The sequence below is a fragment of the Tursiops truncatus genome, chromosome 11 (genome assembly GCF_011762595.2).
Source record: "Tursiops truncatus isolate mTurTru1 chromosome 11, mTurTru1.mat.Y, whole genome shotgun sequence".
In the NCBI taxonomy this organism is placed as follows: Eukaryota; Metazoa; Chordata; class Mammalia; order Artiodactyla; family Delphinidae; genus Tursiops; species Tursiops truncatus.
In genome coordinates, this window is record NC_047044.1 from 98,749,875 (window position 1) to 98,758,703 (window position 8,829).

At 46.6% G+C, this 8,829-nt stretch overlaps 1 long non-coding RNA gene across 1 annotated transcript in view; it reads right to left on the minus strand.

Annotated features, from left to right (window-relative positions):
• Window positions 1-3,596, minus strand: part of LOC141275916 (uncharacterized) — a 72,477-nt gene extending 68,881 nt beyond the window's left edge. The window contains exons 1-2 of the long non-coding RNA XR_012324560.1: window positions 1,907-3,596; window positions 649-707 (exon numbers count right to left, since the gene is read on the minus strand). This is a non-coding gene — a long non-coding RNA (uncharacterized lncRNA). The remainder of the gene's footprint in view (window positions 1-648; window positions 708-1,906) is intronic.
• Window positions 3,597-8,829: the final 5,233 nt, after the last annotated feature.

Consider the following 8,829-nt stretch of genomic DNA (forward strand, 5'->3'; position numbering starts at 1 on the left):
CAAGGGCAGGTCCCGTAGGGCCCCGGGGGGCCAGGGAGGGGAACTTTGCTTTTGTTCTCAATACAATGAGAGGTCACTGGAGGGTTCGCCTGTGAGTGCCCCGAGTGCCGTGCTCTCACTTCAGCTTTGAAAAGATCATTCTGGATGCCGGGGAAAGAGCAGAGAAGGGGCGAGAATAAAAAGAGGCAGCTGAGTCGTCAAGCAGGGACAGCAGTCCTCAGGGCATATCCTCATTAAGCCGTGAACCTGGGGTTTTCACAAGGTACCCCAACTCCAGGGGTGCCCGTCACCTAATCGAAATATGGACAGCATCCTGGTTGCTTTAGTCCCTTAAGATTCTGAAAGACTCTTACGACCCTGACATAGTCATGTCAAAGGGGCAAAATAAAAACCCCTTTAGCACCATTTTTCTACAGGAAAGTAAGACAAGCCACAAATCACTCTATCTAGGACCAGATCATTAATTATGCAATGAAGTAAATAGGAGGAACCGTAAAATCTAAACTAATCTTGTGCCTTTAATTAACTCGTATCCATTGGAAAATATATTAATCCCTTGGTTTTCTGCCCCAGCACTCAGGAGAAGAATGATGGATGATCCAACAAATTATTTCCGTACTTGTAATTGGTTTAAACATGAGTACTCACAGAGACACGCTGCAGCTGCTCCACGGGCAATGGCATTTCGGTTCCTATCATTGTCCAAACTGAATCATGAATGTTCAAAAAAACACAAACGGGTGGGAATGTAAATTGATACAGCCACTGTGGAGAACAGTATGGAGGTTCCTTAAAAAACTACAGATAGAACTACCATAGGACCCAGCAATCCCACTACTGGGCATACACCCTGAGAAAACCATAATTCAAAAAGAGTCATGTACCACAATGTTCATTGCAGCTCTATTTACAATAGCCCGGAGATGGAAACAACCTAAGTGCCCATCATCGGATGAATGGATAAAGAAGATGTGGCACATATATACAATGGAATATTACTCAGCCATAAAAAGAAATGAAATTGAGCTATTTGTAATGAGGTGGATAGACCTAGAGTCTGTCATACAGAATGAAGTCAGTCAGAAAGAGAGAGACAAATACTGTATGCTAACACATATATATGGAATTTAAGAAAAAAAATGTCATGAAGAACCTAGGGGTAACACAGGAATAAAGACACAGACCTGCTAGAGAATGGACTTGAGGATATGGGGAGGGGGAAGGGTAAGCTGTGACAAAGCGAGAGAGAGGCATGGACATATATACACTACCAAACGTAAGGTAGATAGCTAGTGGGAAGCAGCCGCATAGCACAGGGAGATCAGCTCGGTGCTTTGTGACCGCCTGGAGGGGTGGGATAGGGAGGGTGGGAGGGAGGGAGACGCTAGAGGGAAGAGATATGGGAACATATGTATATGTATAACTGATTCACTTTGTTGTAAAGCAGAAACTAACACACCATTGTAAAGCAATTATACTCCAATAAAGATGTTTAAAAAAAAAAACAAAACACAAACGTTTGTTCATTCTCTCATCAAATATATGCTGAGAGCCTGCTGTTCGTACTCCAGGCACTGCTGGGCCCTGGAGCAAACAAACAACCGGTGTGTCCCCTGCCTTCGTGCACAGACATTAAACAAAAAAAATACACAAATAAATAGTTAAGATTTGTAACAAGGCCTATAAGGGAAAAGAACAGAGAAGATACTGGGGGGGGGGGGGGTGCCTCCTTTAGATTGTAAGGGTCAGGGAATGCATCCCTACTGGACCTTTAAGATGGCCAAGGGCCACCTGGGCCGTTACACCCTCCCATTGCTCCCCGACCTCATTCCTCATTCTCTTCTCTCTCTCCCTTGCTCCCTCTCTCTCTTCAAACAAATATCTGCCCAGGAATTCACTCTCTTACCCCCTTGGAGCCAGCACTTCACATCAAGGTGTTCTCGGAGGGACAGCAGTGAGTGGTGGCTTGAAGCAAGATCTCAGTTCCCTGCCCAGGAACTGAACCTGGGCAGCCTGGATGAAAACCAGGAATCCTAGCTGCTAGTCTACCAGGGGCTAGAGGCTAGAAGCAAAGTTCCCCTGGCTCTTGCCCCATTGAAAACTGCATTTCTCAAGGAGGCAAAAGCTGTAAAACCAGGTACAAAGTTTATTATTAGAGACACAGCACAACAAGTGGGAGAACACACAGAAAAAGGGTTTGTTTAATTAAGACAGAAGCAAGGCAGAGGTACACACCCGGAGAAAAAGGGCGTGGACATCCCCCCTAGCAAGGAGGAGCGCAGTAAAGAGGTGGTTAAGTCATTTCTACAGGGCAGTTCTTCCAGGTCTTTGTTTCCCTTTGGTCAATTATCTCATTTCTTTCCCACCTCTGACCTGTCCTAGGGCCCTCCCCTATATGCACGCACAACTTTTTGCCACGATGGATTCCAGCCCACAAGCCTGTAGGAGGTTTGACAACACCTATTATGGGGTGGCGCCCCTCCCTTTTTGACCCCTGAGGAGCCTTCCTGTGTACGTGCAGTCGGGGAGGTCTCCTTGACCTCAGGAGCGGTCATCTTATCTCTTTATTCCAGCAGAGCTCAGCTCCTGCCATTAACTTTGTCCTTGGACTGTCTGGGTGAGAACAAAGCTTCAGTTTCCCCCTCTCAGCAAACTCCAGCCGCTCTGCCCCGGGGCTCATCTAGCTCCTACCTCAAAGGAAGCCCGGAACTCCTCGGTCTGGTTCTCGCAGGGTCTCACTCTGTTCGTGACCTTTGGGTGTGGCTGCCTCTTCCCAGAAGTGTCAGGACCCCCATCTGTCAAGCGGAAGGAAACACACAGCCCCCAGAGTCCCCGGCTGAGCCCCCAGGATTGACTCTGCTGCCCAGACGGCCTTGGAGGCCCACTGCAGGCTGGCAGACAGATTCCCACACCAGCCTGGGATCTGAGGGGCAGACAGCATCACAGAAAAGCCCTAACTCCTGCCAGGTCCTCCAGAGGCCCCCAGCCTCAGGCAGGGCCAGACCCCATGCACAGGCTCCCCCAGTCTCCCTCCCAGCCCTGGGAGGGAGACATCTTTGCAAAGCCTGCCCGCTAGCCCCTGGTGCTCCCTGCAAGCCTTCAGAAACAAACACTTAAGACGAGGTGAGGAAAGTGGAGAACTTCCATGAGTGAAGAAAGGGCGCAGGTTTTCTTTCTAGGCGCTGTGTCTGACGTGAAGCCGGATGTCAGGAAGTCGTTCACCACACCCGGCTGCTCATTGGCCGACCTCCCCGTCATCTCCAGCCTCTTCGTTAGCACAAACCCGGCATCCGGGTGAGGTCTCCAGACCCGGGCCAGCTCCTGGCACGGCTAGAAGGGGAGGAGGTCACCTCCTTGCCGTGCCCCGTTCTCGGTCTCTGGGCAGGCTCTGCCTCCTCTTAGAGCAGAACTAGGGCATGGCCACGGACGGTGGCCCACGGCGGGGCGGTGGGGCAGGGGAAGTCTCTGGACCCGGACAGCGGGAAGGAGTAGGAGACCCACAAGTGGCCTCCAGGAGGGAGGGCTTTCTGACCTGGGTTCCCGCTGCTGTTCTACCAACAATGGACTGTGTGACATCTCGTCCCCTCCAGGTCTCGGGCCCCTGATGGTGAGTGGGGTTGAACTAAGTGACCTCGAAGCCATCTTCCAGCTCTAGGATTTGTAAATTCTTGATGAGTGCTAATGCCTAAAGGCGTGCTCATCACATATGTGCTACGTGGGAGGGAGACTGCGGGATTCCTGTTTGATGGGGGGGATGGGGCACTTGGTGAGTGATAACGGAGAGCTGGACACGCCCCCGGCGGGGGGCGGGGCTTCTGTGGACTTTGCACAGCCGTGAAGGCTCCAGGGCTCTGCGCGCTGCTTGGGGCTGCGGCGGGGACAGCTGGAACTCACCGCATCACAGAAGTGAATCCAGCATACTTAAGAGCCACTGCCCACAGCAGCCTGGATTTGGGAAATGTACGTTAACCACGTTTTAGACGAGGCCCAAATCATGATGCATGCTATCAGCAGAGCCTCTTGATCGTTTCATAATTTATCCCGCAGGTATTAAGGTCTGTTACTGTCCGGCACTGTGCTAAGAGCTAGAGAAATAAAGATGAATGGAACCCAGTCCTCTCCCTGGGGCGTCCTAAGCTAGAGCACCCATTAGTCCAAATGGTACCTTTTACACAAATTAGGAAAAGGGACCCCCCCCCCCGCACCCAACCAGGCCGATGCAGCCCGTTGGCACACAGTCTGACTAGTGGGCGGAGTAGAGCCGGCCGCTGGTCTCCGTTGGTGTTTATTGGAGCATAAGAAAACGTAACATGTGAATTAACATGTGAAATACACAAGAGGTCACATTCAGAGCAGCAAACCGGTATTAAAGGCGACCAAGTGACAGATAGAGTGGGAGCTATTCTAGTCCCTGCGGGGCCCAGTTATACCGCGGCAGTGACCGCATTGTAATTATTCTCGACTTGTTTAATGTGTTTTTAGTATTTTAATGCCTTGCAGTGTGTCACACACACACAAAGGTTGGAAGCCACCAGTCTAGTGGAAAAGAGGTGTAAAGAAAAGAATGCCAGCTTCCTGGCTCAGTTCTTACTGGAGACCTCAGATCAAGAGGACGCGACACGCAGTTCTACCCAGAGGGGCCAAGGAGGGCTTCGTAAAGGAGGTGAGCACACAGGCAACCTTGAAGACCGAGAAGGAGCTTCCCAAGCAGACGGGTGGGGAGCACCTTGCGCAAAGGTGTGAAGAAAGAACAAGTTTGGGGAACGTCCTGCCTGCACGCTGTGACACGGCTGGAGGGGTAAGTATGAGTAACCGGGGCGCAAGAGGTGGGGAGAAGCAGCTCACAAAAGAACACTAACGATGTTAGTTCTCCTTCCCCAGTTGAGCCTCCCCACCCCGCAGGAAAGGTAAGATTAGTGTGAAGACACGGGTGATCGCGCTTTCTGTGGGGTCCAGGCGACGCCACAATCCTGCATCTTTAACTCGAGTGGAAAATGCGTAACACCCGCTGAGGAATTTGCAGAAATATCAAGGGCCAGACCCTGCCAAATAGAAGCCTGTCTTCAGAATCGGTGACACAAAATGAAAATGCAGGGAGTGGGGAGCTTTTGTTCGAAACATTAAGAATTTCAAGACAGCATCAGCAGAGCAGTAAATGAGGGGTGAGCCCTTTCTAAGCGGGGGACCGTATGTGACTACCCAGGGTGCGCACCCAGAAAGCCAGACCTGTAGCCGAGGGAGGCCAGGAGGCCTTATTAGAGCACTTTCATCTTTAGTGGAATTGGATTTATCTCTCTGGGTAAGAGAGGAAGATGAGGTGGGGTGGGGTGGAGGGGGAGAGAGAGTGTGGAGAGAGACTGGGAGGCCAAAGTAAGGCAGTCAAAATCCTTTTCTGACTTGGAAGCAACCTAAATGTCCATCGGCAGGTGAATGGCTAAAGAAGATGTGGTACGTATATACAATGGAATACTACTCAGCCATAAAGAAAAGAATGAAACTTTGCCATTGGCAGCAACATGGATGGACTTGCAGGGCATTATGCTAAGAGAAGTAAGTCAGACAGAGAAAGACAAATACTATATGATATCACTTATATGTGGAATCTAAACAATACAACAAACTAGTGAATACAGCACAAATAAAAGGCAGACTCACAGATGTAGAGAACAAACTGGTGGTTACCAGTGGGGAGAGGGAAGGGGGGAGGGGCAAGATAGGAGTAGGGGATTAAGAGGTACAAACTATTAGGTACAGAATAAGCTACAGGGAGATATTGCACAACACTGGGAACATAGCCAATATTTTATAGTAACTATAAATGGAGTATAACCTTTAAAAAGTGGGAATCACTATATTGTACACCTATAACATATAATATTATACATCAACTATACTTCAATTTTAAAAGTTTTTAATTAAAAAAAGAATGTAAAATTTCTGAGTCAAAATATCACCTTTGTCTGTTTATTAGTAATCTATTAATTACTTATTAATTATATTATTCAAATCCCCTTCAGTGCTGTCCGATAGAAATGCAATGTGACTCACACATGTTATTTAAACGTTTCCAGTATTCATGTTAAAATAAATAAACAGAACTGATGAGATTAATTTTAATAGATTTTATTTAACCCGATATCTCTAAAATATGATCTTTTCAACATGTAATCAATATTTGAAAATATTCCCAAGACATCTTACCAGATTTTTTGTACCAAGACTTAGAAAGCCGACATGTGCTCTATAATTACAGCACATCTCAGTTTAAGGGCTCAACAGCTCGGTGGTTATTGACTCTACTATGTGGCTAGGGGCAACTGAATTGGACGATGCAAGTAATTAAATCCTTGGTTATTTTTTGTCTACTTGCGCTGTCATTTTTGCTTTATACATTTTGAAACCATGCACAAAGATTTATGAGTGGACAAGAACAAAACCAAACAGAAACCCTCTTCTCGGACCATTAATTCTTTCGGCTTTGAACTCCATTCTATCTGGTGTTGGCGCTGGCACACCCGTTTCCTGGGGTTAGTGTTTCCTTGGTTAATAATCTTTTCCATTCCTTCACTTTGCAACTTTCTGTGCCTTATATTTTTGTATCCCTTTCAAACAACATATAACTGAACTTTGTTTGGTTACCCAGTATGAGAGTTGTGACATTTTAATGGAGACTTTGACCAAATCACATAAATTTTGAGCACTGATATATGTGGACTTATTTTGTCCATATACTTGTATTTTCTATTGACTGTGGTTTCTTGTTTCTTTTCTTTTTTGCATTTCTTACTTTTATTGGGTTAGTCAGGTTTTAGGTGTTATGTTTCCTTTTTCTTTCCTTTATCAGTTTACAGTTTATGTATCCTATTTCTATTCTTTTTTTTAACCTCTCATTTTTCTTCAGTAGAAGAAAGCGGACAGTTTTACTTCCAATGCTGTGTGATTGTCAGCTAACTACTTTATCTCGCCCTTTTTTGTTGTTGTTATCTTTAATTTTAACTAATGTTAAGTTACATAGATATTTTCTCCTTGTGAAAAACAAAAACGTTATAGATTTGGTCAAATTCCTCATTGATTACATCCCCAATCCCAGTCCCCTCTCAAGAAGTAATGACCAGGACTTCCCTGGTGGCACAGTGGTTAAGAATCCGCCTGATGATGCAGGGGACACGGGTTCGAGCCCTGGTCTGAGAAGATCCCACATGCCGTAGAGCAACTCAGCCCGTGCGCCACAACTACTGAGCCCGCGAGCCACAACTACTGAGCCCGCGAACCCCAACTACTGAGCCCACGTGCCTAGAGCCCATGCTCCGCAACAAGAGAAGCCACGACAAGGAGAAGCCCGCACACTACAATGAAGAGTGGCCCCCGTTCACCGCAACTAGAGAAAGCCTGCATGCAGCAATGAAGACCCAATGCGGCCATAAATAAATTAATTTAATTTAAAAAAAGAAGTAATTACTATACTTATACTAAGTTTAAAAGATATTCTTCCAACTTTTTCCATGCATTATATTATATATACATATATATATATATCCATAAAAATTGCGTTTTCTGCGATTCCATTTCTAGAAATTTATCATGAAGAAATAACTGAATAAGTAGGCCAAACTATATGTGAAAAAATGCTTCATAACCACACTGTGAATTTTTAAAATTAAAAACATTCTAAATATTCACCCATAGAAGATTGGTGAATAATATAACATATACAGATGTTATAATTTTGAAAATATTAAAAACCTTTTCCCAAAAGGTAAATCTTTTTTTTTTTTTTCTGTTACGTGGGCCTCTTACCGTTGTGGCCTCTCCCGTTGCGGAGCACAGGCTCCGGACGCGCAGGCTCAGCGGCCATGGCTCACGGGCCCAGCCACTCCGCGGCATGTGGGATCTTCCCGGACCGGGGCACGGATCCGCGTCCCCTGCATCGGCAGGCGGACTCCCAACCACTGCGCCACCAGGGAAGCCCCAAAAAGGTAAATCTTAAATAACATAAATGCTCCAGGAATATTTGCCATGTTTATCCAAAGGTTTCCCCTCCTCCCTGGCATATGACCTTTGAGCCTGGGAGAGCCTATGCCCCAGTTATAAAAGCAAGCTCCGAGCACTTGCAAAGTAAGAGGAGAGAGGACTAGCATTGCGTGCCATGCATACGAAAAAATTCCAGTTGTAAAGAGTCAGTGTCATTCTGCACGTCGCTGGTACATTTGCTCAGCTATCTGTCCTTATGTTTTCTGAACCCTAGGTGTGTTTTTCTATGTTTTGCCTTAATATTCTTCTGGGAAAGAAGCAGGTTGTAAAGCCCTTCATGAAGAATGCCAAGAGCATGGCAAGCAGTCTAAGCAATGCTTCTGACACTGTTAATGAAGATCAGTAATTATTTCAAGCACTAATTAGCACAACTAATGTTCGTGGTGTCATTGGAAGTGTGCCTCGCAACAGCTGAAAAACTCCTACTCCTGCTGGGACGTCTCTGTCGTGGGAATAATCCCTGAGATTGTGAGGTTTGGTGCCGCAATCATTTCGTTACCACCTCCTAAGAAGCACCAGGAATTGTTGCAAAAAGGAGTAGCTTGGTCATCAAGCTCCCAGCGAAACGCAGGCTGAAGTCAAGCTGATCCCAACTGATCAATATTTAACATCTTGTCCTTCCCCAGGCCTCCTGGAAGAGGGAGAAGTGCTGACCAGAGGCTCCTTTTCTCTATTTGTCATATGAAGAAACCGAGACCAGCCCCCACGCTCAGAGGGTAGCAATAGTCTTAAGATGAGTTGCTCCTCATTTTAAAGATGGGGAGACCGGCTGAGTCACACAAGCTATAGGATGCACAC